Source organism: Bombina bombina, chromosome 3, assembly GCF_027579735.1.
Source record: "Bombina bombina isolate aBomBom1 chromosome 3, aBomBom1.pri, whole genome shotgun sequence".
In the NCBI taxonomy this organism is placed as follows: Eukaryota; Metazoa; Chordata; class Amphibia; order Anura; family Bombinatoridae; genus Bombina; species Bombina bombina.
Window position 1 is genome coordinate 31,311,657 of NC_069501.1, and position 14,315 is coordinate 31,325,971.

At 37.1% G+C, this 14,315-nt stretch overlaps 1 protein-coding gene across 1 annotated transcript in view; it reads right to left on the reverse strand.

The window, feature by feature from the left end:
* SPAG17 (sperm associated antigen 17) overlaps positions 1–14,315 on the reverse strand; it is a 783,114-nt gene that overhangs the window by 87,052 nt on the left and 681,747 nt on the right. The gene's annotated exons all lie outside the window — the stretch shown is intronic.

The following is a 14,315-nucleotide window of genomic DNA, read 5'->3' on the forward strand; positions in this document are numbered from 1 at the left end:
TATACAGAGCTTATGTTATATAGAGTATAAAGGGCCTATATGAAACATACACACAATATACAGAACTTATGTTATATAGAGGATAAAGGGCCTATATGAAACATACACACAATATACAGAGCTTATGTTATATAGAGTATAAAGGGCCTATATGAAACATACACACAATATACAGAACTTATGTTATATAGAGGATAAAGGGCCTAATGAAACATACACACAATATACAGAGCTTATGTTATATAGAGGATAAAGGGCCTATATGAAACATACACACAATATACAGAGCTTATGTTATATAGAGGATAAAGGGCCTAATGAAACATACACACAATATACAGAACTTATGTTATATAGAGGATAAAGGGCCTAATGAAACATACACACAATATACAGAGCTTATGTTATATAGAGGATAAAGGGCCTATATGAAACATACACACAATATACAGAGCTTATGTTATATAGAGTATAAAGGGCCTAATGAAACATACACACAATATACAGAGCTTATGTTATATAGAGTATAAAGGGCCTATATGAAACATACACACAATATACAGAACTTATGTTATATAGAGGATAAAGGGCCTATATGAAACATACACACAATATACAGAGCTTATGTTATATAGAGGATAAAGGGCCTAATGAAACATACACACAATATACAGAGCTTATGTTATATAGAGGATAAAGGGCCTAATGAAACATACACACAATATACAGAGCTTATGTTATATAGAGTATAAAGGGCCTAATGAAACATACACACAATATACAGAGCTTATGTTATATAGAGTATAAAGGGCCTATATGAAATATACACACAATATACAGAGCTTATGTTATATAGAGGATAAAGGGCCTATATGAAACATACACACAATATACAGAGCTTATGTTATATAGAGGATAAAGGGCCTAATGAAACATACACACAATATACAGAGCTTATGTTATATAGAGGATAAAGGGCCTATATGAAACATACACACAATATACAGAACTTATGTTATATAGAGAATAAAGGGCCTATATGAAACACAACGCAGCACAATATACAGAGCTTATGTTATATAGAGGATAAAGGACCTATATGAAACACAACGCAGCACAATATACAGAGCTTTAATAGCTAGTTTTGTGTCTTAAGACTAATTATGAAAATATCATCCATTTTATGATACTTAGAAAAGCACAAGGTATAAACAGACAGGCACAGGGTATATACAGACAGGCACAAGGTATAAACAGGCAGGCACAATGTATATACAGACAGGCACAAGGTATAAACAGACAGGCAAAAGGTATAAACAGACAGGGAAAAGGTATAAACAGACAGGCACAAGGTATAAACAGACATGCACAATGTATAAACAGACAGGCACAATGTATAAACAGACAGGCACATTGTATAAACAGACAGGCACAAGGTATAAACAGACATGCACAATGTATAAACAGACAGGCACAATGTATAAACAGACAGGCACAAGGTATAAACAGACAGGCACAAGGTATAAACAGACAGGCACAAGGTATAAACAGACAGGCACAATGTATAAACAGACAGGCACAATGTATAAACAGACAGGCACAAGGTATAAACAGACAGGCACAATGTATAAACAGACAGGCACAAGGTATAAACAGACAGGCACAATGTATAAACAGACAGGCACAAGGTATAAACAGACAGGCACAATGTATAAACAGACAGGCACAAGGTATAAACAGACAGGCACAATGTATAAACAGACAGGCACAATGTATAAACAGACAGGCACAAGGTATAAACAGACAGGCACAATGTATAAACAGACAGGCACAATGTATAAACAGACAGGCACAAGGTATAAACAGACAGGCACAAGGTATAAACAGGCAGGCACAAGGTATAAACAGACAGGCACAGTGTATAAACAGACAGGCACAAGGTATAAACAGACAGGCACAGTGTATAAACAGACAGGCACAATGTATAAACAGACAGGCACAAGGTATAAACAGACAGGCACAATGTATAAACAGACAGGCACAAGGTATAAACAGACAGGCACAATGTATAAACAGACAGGCACAAGGTATAAACAGACAGGCACAAGGTATAAACAGACAGGCACAATGAATAAACAGACAGGCACAAGGTATAAACAGACAGGCACAATGTATAAACAGACAGGCACAATGTATAAACAGACAGGCACAAGGTATAAACAGACAGGCACAAGGTATAAACAGACAGGCACAGTGTATAAACAGACAGGCACAATGTATAAACAGACAGGCACAGTGTATAAACAGACAGGCACAAGGTATAAACAGACAGGCACAAGGTATAAACAGACAGGCACAGGGAATATACAGACAGGCACAAGGTATAAACAGGCAGGCACAAGGTATAAACAGACAGGCACAATGTATAAACAGACAGGCACAGGGAATATACAGACAGGCACAATGTATATACAGACAAGCACAAGGTATACACAGACAGGCACAATGTATATACAGACAAGCACAAGGTATAAACAGACAGGCACAATGTATAAACAGACAGGCACAGGGAATATACAGACAGGCACAATGTATATACAGACAAGCACAAGGTATACACAGACAGGCACAATGTATATACAGACAAGCACAAGGTATAAACAGACAGGCACAATGTATAAACAGACAGGCACAGGGAATATACAGACAGGCACAATGTATATACAGACAAGCACAAGGTATACACAGACAGGCACAATGTATATACAGACAAGCACAAGGTATAAACAGACAGGCACAATGTATAAACAGACAGGCACAAGGTATAAACAGACAGACACAGTGTATAAACAGACAGGCACAAGGTATAAACAGACAGACACAATGTATAATCAGACAGGCACAAGGTATAAACAGACAGGCACAAGGTATGAACAGACAGGCACAAGGTATGAACAGACAGGCACAGTGTATAAACAGACAGGCATAAGGTATAAACAGACAGGCACAGTGTATAAACAGACAGGCACAGTGTATAAACAGACAGGCATAAGGTATAAACAGACAGGCACAGTGTATAAACAGACAGGCACAGTGTATAAACAGACAGGCACAATGTATAATCAGACAGGCACAAGGTATAAACAGACAGGCACAAGGTATGAACAGACAGGCACAGTGTATAAACAGACAGGCATAAGGTATAAACAGACAGGCACAGTGTATAAACAGACAGGCATAAGGTATAAACAGACAGGCACATTGTATAAACAGACAGGCACAATGTATAAAAATTATTTGGAAAGAAAAAACCTCCTTAAAAGGAGGTACATGGGAGTTATTAAATCTCTTATATTACCTAAAAGGGTAGACCTAAGTAACCCTATAAAGGTAGTGCCTAATACCCAAATATCATTAGTTAAAGAAAGAGGAGATCGGAGCACAAAGGTATTATGTGTCACACTTGAAAAAGAGACTTAATGTGGATAGGACATGGACCTGGAGGACAGCTATAACAAATTAAAATGTAACTTTTAATAATAAATTTAAAAATTAATTTAAAAATTGGAAGCAAATATATATATATAAAATGTCTAGTTGTACTGAGAAAAATCAGTTTATAATAAGACTATTAAAGTTTGTCCTCAGCCATAACTACTTTGTATTCAATGATAGATTTTATCTCCAAATTAGAGGCACCGCCATGGGGACAGCGTGTGCCCCAACATACGCAAATTTGTACCTTGGGTGGTGGGAATGGGAGACCAACTTTAATGAGGCACACAGGGAAATTACTGAAATTCTAAATAGGCATATTCACATATTACATACTGATGATGACCTGGCCAAACAAATAGGCCAAAGAATATCAGTAACATGGAGAAGATCACCCACTATAAAAGATAAAATTGTGAAAAGCCACTTCACCAAACGGGGAAATAGAAGGAAAGACGACCTTAAAGGTACCTACCCATGTGGGACCTGTACATTCTGTACATATATCAGCACAGTAAAACAAATGGAAGTGTTCCCAAAAGGAATCAGATATATAAACAACTTCTATAACTGCCGTACAAGAAACATCATTTACTGTATTGAATGCTGCTGTAAGATGAGATATGTCGGAATGTCCACTAGAGAGCTCAGAACCAGATTAGGTGAGCATCTTGGGAACATCCGGAATGCCAAAAGTGATTTGGACAAAGGTAAAAAGGTAAAAAAATCACAACAGTAGCTAGACATTTCCTTAAAAAACACGGAGGAAAAGCAGATCTCAAATGCTGGATTTTATATAAAGTGAAACCAGGAATAAGAGGAGGAAATACAGAGACTATGCTCCTAAGGGAAGAAACAAAATGGATTTTATGGTTACAAACCATGACTCCAAAAGATCTGAATGAGCAACTCAGTTTTGGTTCATTCCTATAAAAGGATACCATGAAACTGAAGATCCAGTCCAATAATAAAGATATAATAATAAACAAAGTATAAGTATACATACTTGACAACTATGTGTTCCTTTGACCAGCTTTTCAGTATGATACTGGGAGATAGCGGTAACTATTTTACCAAACTCAGATATATGTTAAAGTACTATATTCTATACTAACTAGGAGTACCTTAGAGCTAATAATAAATATGGATAACCCCTCTTTTATGGAATGTGGACAGTAAATACTGTGTATCATCCTCATAAGATTTTTTGCTTTAAAGGGAAATAATACTCATATGCTAAATCACTTGAAACTGATGCAGTATAACTGTAAAAAGCTGATAGGAAAATATCACCTGAGCATCTCTATGTAAAAAAGGAAGATATTTTACCTCACAATCTCCTCAGCTCAGCAGAGTAAGTTCTGTGTAAAAACGTATACTCAACTGCAGGTAAAACAAATAAAAAATGAAGAAATGAACAGCAGCCAATCAGCATCAGCAGTGCTGAGGTCATGAACTCTTTTACTGTGATCTCATGAGATTTGACTTAACTCTCATGAGATTTCATTGTAAACATCCTTTAAACTGAATAGGGAAATAACATGAGAGTGCACGAGGCACGACCCCTAAGCTGTCCCAGGACAGATATACTAATATGCTGCTTAGAAATCCTTTACAATAGGAGGTGGCTACTGAGAAACGTTTGAGGTAAAATATCTTTCTTTTTTACATAGAGATGTTCAGGTGATATTTTCTAGTCAGCTTTTTACAGCTATGCTGCATCACTTTCAAGTGTTTAAACATTTGGGTATTGTGGCCCTATAAGTATCTATTTAAAAATGGAGAATATAAAATGTGCTATTGCGCTCCCCCCTAACCTTATCTGTTCTACCTTTTTATAGCAATATATATATACAGAGATTTTTGTCCACAAATGTTATAAGCAAGGTACTGATATGAATTACAGAAATGGATAACTCCTAGCTCTCTGGACTATGCTAGCAATACTGCTTATCCTCCATACAGCAATCATGATGGTATTATTTCATATAATGATCCCACCCCCAATAAATAATTTACAATGCGCTATTGCGTGTTTTTTTGTTGTGTTTATCTCTAGTTGACTTAACTATAATTGTTTAATGAGATGCACAATCGTACTATATCTTCCTCACAACTATAATAGTTAGATGGTCAGATGGATTGCTTCCAAAATAATATATACGTTTGATGTAAACCGTACCTGATTTGACAATGTACAACAAGAATATGTTCCCAATCACTCTATGTCTGATTACCCAGACACAGTGTATAAACAGACAGGCACAAGGTATAAACAGACAGGCACAATGTATAATCAGACATGCACAAGGTATAAACAGACAGGCACAGTGTATAAACAGACAGGCACAAGGTATAAACAGACAGGCACAGTGTATAAACAGACAGGCACAAGGTATAAACAGACAGGCACAATGTATAAACAGACAGGCACAAGGTATAAACAGACAGGCGCAAGGTATAAACAGACAGGCACAAGGTATAAACAGACAGGCACAAGGTATAAACAGACAGGCACAGTGTATAAACAGACAGGCACAAGGTATAAACAGACATGCACAATGTATAAACAGACAGGCACAAGGTATAAACAGACAGGCACAAGGTATAAACAGACAGGCACAGTGTATAAACAGACAGGCACAGTGTATAAACAGACAGGCACAAGGTATAAACAGACAGGCACAAGGTATAAACAGACAGGCACAATGTATAAACAGACAGGCACAAGGTATAAACAGACAGGCACAGTGTATAAACAGACAGGCACAGTGTACAGACAGGCACAAGGTATAAACAGACAGGCACAATGTATAAACAGACAGGCACAGTGTATAAACAGACAGGCATAAGGTATAAACAGACAGGCACAAGGTATAAACAGACAGGCACAATGTATAAACAGACAGGCACAGTGTAGAAACAGACAGGAACAAGGTATAAACAGACAGGCACAATGTATAAACAGACAGGCACAAGGTATAAACAGACAGGCACAAGGTATAAACAGACAGGCACAATGTATAAACAGACAGGCACAAGGTATAAACAGACAGGCACAAGGTATAAACAGACAGGCACAATGTATAAACAGACAGGCACAATGTATAAACAGACAGGCACAAGGTATAAACAGACAGGCACAAGGTATAAACAGACAGGCACAAGGTATAAACAGACAGGCACAATGTATAAACAGACAGGCACAGTGTAGAAACAGACAGGAACAAGGTATAAACAGACAGGCACAAGGTATAAACAGACAGACAAAAGGTATAAACAGACAGGCACAAGGTATAAACAGACATGCACAATGTATAAACAGACAGGCACAGTGTATAAATAGACAGGCACAAGGTATAAACAGACAGGCACAAGGTATAAACAGACAGGCACAATGTATAAACAGACAGGCACAAGGTATAAACAGACAGGCACAGTGTATAAACAGACAGGCACAAGGTATAAACAGACAGGCACAGTGTATAAACAGACAGGCACAAGGTATAAACAGACAGGCACAATGTATATACAGACAGGCACAAGGTATAAACAGACAGGCACAGTGTATAAACAGACAGGCACAAGGTATAAACAGACAGGCACAATGTATATACAGACAGACACAAGGTATAAACAGACAGGCACAGTGTATAAACAGACAGGCACAAGGTATAAACAGACAGGCACAATGTATATACAGACAGGCACAAGGTATAAACAGACAGGCACAAGGTAAAAACAGACAGGCACAATGTATATGCAGACAGGCACAAGGTATAAACAGACAGGCACAAGGTATAAACAGACAGGCACAGTGTATAAACAGACAGGCACAAGGTATAAACAGACAGGCACAGTGTATAAACAGACAGGCATAAGGTATAAACAGACAGGCACAATGTATATGCAGACAGGCACAAGGTATAAACAGACAGGCACAATGTATATGCAGACAGGCACAAGGTATAAACAGACAGGCACAAGGTATAAACAGACAGGCACAAGGTATAAACAGACAGGCACAGTGTATAAACAGACAGGCACATTGTATAAACAGACAATATACAGTATCTCACAAAAGTGAGTACACCCCTCAAATTTTTGTAAATTTTTTATTATATCTTTTCATGTGACAACACTGAAGAAATTACACTTTGCTACAATGTAAAGTAGTGAGTGTACTGCCTGTATAACAGTTTACATTTGCTGTCCCCTCAAAATAACTCAACACACAGCCATTAATGTCTAATGCAACAAAAGTGAGTACACCCCTAAGTGGAAATGTCCAAATTGGGCCCAATTAGTTATTTTTCCTCCCCACTGTAATGTGACTTGTTAGTGTTACAAGGTCTCAGGTGTGAATGGGGAGCAGGTGTGTTAAATTTGGTGTTATCGCTCTCACACTCTCTCATACTGGTCACTGGAAGTTCAACATGGCACCTCATGGCAATAACTCTCTGAGGATCTAAAACAAAGAATTGTTGCTCTACATAAAGATGGCCTGGGCTATAAGAAGATTGCCAAGACCCTGAAACTGAGCTGCAGCACGGTGTGCAAGACCATACAGTGGTTTCACAGGACAGGTTCCACTCAGAACATGCCTAGCCATAGTCAACCAAAGAAGTTGAGTGCACATGCTCAGTGTCATATCCAGAGGTTGTCTTTGGGAAATAGACAAATGAGTGCTGCCAGCATTACTGCAGAGGTTGGAGGGGTGGGGGGTCAGCCTGTCAGTGCTCAGATCATACGCCGCACACTGCATCAAATTGGTCTGCATGGCTGTCGTCCCAGAAGGAAGCCTCTTCTAAAGATGATGCACAAGAAAGCCCGCAGTTTGCTGAAGACAAGCAAACTAAGGACATGGATGACTGGAACCATGTCCTGTGGTCTGATGAGACCAAGATAAACTTATTTGGTTCAGATGGTGTCAAGGGTGTGAAGCGGCAACCAGGTGAGGAGTACAAAGACAAGTGTGTCTTGCCTACAGTCAAGCATGGTGGTGGGAGTGTCATGGTCTGGGCCTGCATGACTGCTGCCGGCACTGGGGAGCTACAGTTCATTGAGGGAACCATGAATGCCAACATGTACTGTGACATACTAAAGCAAAGCATGATCCCCTCCCTTCGGAGACTGGGCCACAGGGCAGTATTCCAACATGATAATGACCTCAAACACACCTCCAAGACGACCACTGCCTTGCTAAAGAAGCTGAGGGTAAAGGTGATGGACTGGCCAAGCATGTCTCCAGACCTAAACCCTATTGAGCATATCCTCAAAGGAAGGTGGGGATGCGCTCCGTGTTGTCATCATGGAGGAGTGGAATAGGATTCCAGTGGCAACCTGTGAAGCTCTGGTGAACCTCATGCCTACGAGGGTTAAGGCAGTTCTGCAAATTAATAGTGGTCACACAAAATATTGACACATTGGGCCCAATTTGGACATTTCCACTTAGGAGTGTGCTCACTTTTATTGCCAACGGTTTAGACATTAATGGCTGTGTGTTGAGTTATTTTGAGGGGACAGCAAATTTATACTGTTACACAGGCTGTGCATTCACTACTTTACATTTGTAGCAAAGTGTAATTTCTTCACTGTTGTCACATGAAAAGATATAATAAAATATTTTTAAAAATGTGAGTGGTGTACTAACGTTTTGTGAGATACTGCATATATATGTGGATTTATAGGAATACCTATGAGCACTGGTTATAATATTACAGGTTTGGGTTTGTTGCATAAAATGATTTTACTTCCTAAACATTTAACCTATTGTCAGTGTGACTCCTCAATATAAAGGGACATTATTTAAAAGTAAAACAACATTAATAGTTAACACACAGCTAGAATATGAGTTTTTTTATTCCAATCAGCCAATAGAATGAGAGCTCAATCCTATTGGCTCATTGCAACAGCCAATAGCATTTTTTCCCCTTTAATTCCTATTGGCTGATATAATTCTATCAGCCAATCGGAATATAAGGGACGCCATCTTGGATGACGTCACTTAAAGGGAACCTTCAGTTGACGCCGACGACCATAAGAAGAGGATGCTCTTGAAGATGGACCCGCTTCGCGCCGGATGGATGAAGATACTGTCTGGATGAAGACTTCTACCTGCTTCGATGAGGACTTCTGCCCGCTTGGATCAGGACTTCACCCGCTGGATGAGGATGGATGTCCAGACTTCGAAAACTGTAAGTGGATCTTCAAGGGTTAGTGTTAGGTTTTTTTAAAGTTTTTTTTTAATGGGTTTTATTTTTAGATACAAGAAATATGTACTGTATATCTATCCTGGACAGGATGGGAAAACGGCACACCCAAAAACGTTTCTTCCCAAAAAAACAGTTATATATCAAAAATGTTACTAATGAGGTGGAGCAAAATGAATTGCTAATTCCCAAAAAAGTACTTTCCAAAATATATATATATATACACATATATACACACACACATATATATATATATATTATATATATATATATATATATATATATATATATATATATATATATACATACACACACACACACACCTAATAGGTATTCCTAGTTACCGTCTGGTATGGACTTGTATGTATTTCATACTCTCAGCATTCAGATATACACAATTTTTAAATTACAAAATGTAAAAACATAACAATGGAATACTCATTCTTAGTTTAAAAAGTAATAAATATTTATTTAATACACAATACAGGTTTTTATCCGTTTAAAAGTTATGGACACCGTGTCTTAGTTAAGATTCAAATATGTGAACTTGACAGTAAAAACTTTCACACTATACAAGTAAACAAATCAAAGTGGAATACGTTGTGTACATGCAATAAAAATATTAATATTGCTATTATTGACCACTAAACATAGGATGGTTTTTTGGACCACTTGGAAAAAACTTGTATAAAAAAACTTGTAGCTGTACTGCCTTTGTTTAAATAATCTCTATGTTGGTTTCATAAACTCCACAAATAGTAAAAAGCAAAAACTTGACATATATATATATATATATATATATATATATATATAGCAGGTAGAGATCCGCAGTCTGTGTCACTACTACAGAATAGTGTGATGATAAAGTGCAGGCAAAACACAGCTGATAGGAATTACGAGATCTGCCCTGGAAGTGAGCTGAAGTCATCCAAGACTTGATAAAAATGTTTCAGCAAGTTACACAATTGAGAATCCTTTGCCGAGAACAAAACCAATATTGCAAATAAGCAAATACAGGAGGATGAGGCCTATGAACTCCTGACTGAGCAACAATGTTGCAGTTAGTTTGCAAAAATTGGCTTGGTAACGTGTTTTTTCACTGACATTCTGCAATTGATATTCATGCTAATACCAGCAAAATATATTATCATCTTATTAAAACATCATCAATATATATTAAATCCATCTGAGGATATTTATATATATATATATGTCAAGTTTTGATTTTTACTATTTGCGGATTTTATGAAACCAACATAGAGATTATTTAAACAAAGGCAGTACAGCTACAAGTTTTTTTATACAAGTTTTTTCCAAGATGTCCAAAAAACATTCCTATGTTTAGTGGTCAATAATAGCAATATTAAAGGGACCAGTCTTACACCCAGAATTGTTATTGTTTTAAAAGATAGATAATCCCTTGTTTAACCATTCCCTAGTTTTGCATAACCAACACAGTTATATTTATATATTTTTTACCTCTGTGATTATTTTGTAATCTAAGCCTCTGCAGACTGCCCCTTTATTTTCAGTCTCTATTTGACAGACTTGCAGTTTAGCCAATCAGTGATGGCTCCCAGGTAACTTCACGTGCACGAGCACAGTGTTATCTATATGAAAAAACATGAACTAACACCTTTCTAGTGGTGAAAAACCTGTTAAAATGCATTCTCTAAGAGGCGGCCCTTCAAGGTCTAGGAAATTATCATATGAAACATCCTAGGTTAAGCTTTAACTAAGAATACCAAGAGAAGAAAGAAAAATTGGTGATAAAAGTAAATTGGAAAATTGTTTAAAATTACATGCCCTATCTGAATCATGAAAGTTTTTTTTTTTTGACTAGACTGTCCCTTTAATATTTTTATTGCATGTACACAACGTATTTCCACTGTTGAATTTTTTTACTTGTATAGTTTGAGAGTTTTTTTACTGTCAAGTTCACATATTTGAATCTTAACTAAGACACGGTGTGTCCATACTTTTAAATGGATAAAAACCTGTATTGTGTATTAAATAAATATTTATTACTTTTTAAACTAAGAATGAGTATTCCATTGTGTATATCTGAATGCTGAGAGTATGAAATACATACAAGTCCATACCAGACGGTAACTAGGAATACCTATTAGGTGTGTATATATATATATATATATATATATATAATATATACACACACATATATATTTTTTGGAAAGTATTTTTTGGGGTTTTATTTTTAGCATAGGGTTTGGGCACTTCGTAAAAGAGCTGATTGCCCTTTTCAGGGCATGGCAAAAGAGCTAAATGCCCTTTTAAGGGCAATGCCCATCCAAATGCCCTTTTCAGGGCAATGGTTAGCTTAGGTTTATTTAGTTAGTATTTTATTTGGGGGGTTGGTTGGTTGGGTGGTGGGTTTTACTGTTGGGGGGGTATTGTATTTTTTTTACAGGTAAAATAGCTGATTTCTTTGGGTCAATAGCCTGCAAAAGGCCCTTTTAGGGGCCATTGGCAGTTTAGTGTAGGCTAGTTTTTTTTTTATTTTGATAGGGCTATTAGATTAGGAGTAATTTGTTTTTATTTTTGATAATTTCGTTTTTTATTTTGCGTAATTTAGTGTTTATTTATTTTTTGTAAATTTATTTTATGAATTTAATTTATTTTATTTTATTGTAATGTTAGGTTTTAGTGTAAGGCAGGTTAGGTTTTATTTTACAGGTAACTTTGTATTTATTTTAATTAGGTAGTTAGTAAATAGTTAATAACTATTTACTAACAAGTCTACCTAGTTAAAATAAATCCAAACTTACCCGTGAACTAAAAATAAAACGCCTAGATTACAAGTTCTGTGTTAGCCTTAAAAATCAGCTTCGAGGAGCCCCAACGCTGCTTTTTAACGCCCGCTGGTATTACGAGTTTGACAGATACAGGTGTACCGCTCACTTTTTTTCCGCAACTCGAGCATACCGCAAATTCCCTTACGTCAATTGCGTATCCTATCTTTTCTATGGGATTTTCCTAACGCCGGTATTACGAGTCTTGGAGAAAGTGAGCGGTACAGCCTCTCCTGTCAAGACTCCTACCGCATTTAAAAGTCGGTAGTTAAGAGTTTTATGGGCTAACGCCGTAACATAAAGCTCTTAACTAAAGTGCTAAAAAGTACACTAACACCCATAAACTACATATTAACCCCTAAACCGAGCCCCCCCCCCCCACATCGCAAACACTTAAATAAAATTATTTAACCCCTAATCTGCCGACCGGACATCGCCGCCACTTTATTAAATGTATTAACCCCTAATCCGCCGCACTCCCACCTCGCAAACACTAGTTAAATTTTATTAACCCCTAATCTGCCGACACCTACCTACATTTATTAACCCCTAATCTGCCGCCCCCAACTTCGCCTCCACTATACTAAATTTATTAACCCTTAAACCTAAGTCTAACCCTAACCCCCCTTTTTTTAAATAAAACAAAATAAAATTACAAAAATTAAATAAATTATTCCTAATTAAAACGAAATACCCATAAAATAAACCCTAAGCTAGCTACAATATAACTAATAATTACATTGTAGCTATTTTAGGATTTATTTTTATTTTACAGGCAACTTTGTATTTATTTTAACTAGGTAGAATAGTTATTAAATAGTTATTAAACTATTTAATAACTACCTAGCGAAATTTAAGACAAATATACCTGTAAAATAAATCCTAACCTAAGTTACAATTACACCTAACACTAATTAAATTAATTACCTAAACTAACTACAATTAAATACAATTAAATAAACTAAATTACGAAGAAAAAAAAACACTAAATTACAGAAAATAAAAAAGAAATTAAAAATTTTTAAACTACAGTAATTACACCTAATCTAATCCCCCTAATAAAATAAAAAAGCCCCCGAAAATAATAAAATTCCCTACCCTATACTAAATTACAAATAGCCCTAAAAAGGACCTTTTGCGGGGCATTGCAAAGTAATCAGCTCTTTTACCTGTAAAAAATAAATACAATAACCCCCCCAACATTAAAACCCACCACCCACACACCCAACCCTACTCTAAAACCCACCCAATGCCCCCTTAAAAAAACCTAACACTAGCCCCCTGAAGATCACCCTACCTTGAGCCGTCTTCACCCAGCCGGGCACAAGTGGTCCTCCAGAGGGGCAGAAGTCTTCATCCAATCAGGGCAGAAGAGGTCCTCCAGACGGCAGAAGTCTTCATCCAGACGGCATCTTCTATCTTCATCCTTCCGGAGAGGAGCGAGTCCATCTTGAAGACATCCGACGCGGAGCATCCTCTTCTTCCGACGGACTAACGACGAATGAAGGTACCTTTAAATGACGTCATCCAAATGGCGTCCCTTGAATTCTGATTGGCTGATAGAATCCTATCAACCAATCGGAATTAAGGTAGGAAAAATCCTATTGGCTGATGCAATCAGCCAATAGGATTGACCTTGCATTCTATTGGCTGATTGGAACAGCCAATAGAATGCGAGGTCAATCCGATTGGCTATTGCATCAGCCAATAGGATTTTTCCTACCTTAATTCCGATTGGTTGATAGGATTCTATCAGCCAATCAGAATTCAAGGGACGCCATTTGGATGACGTCATTTA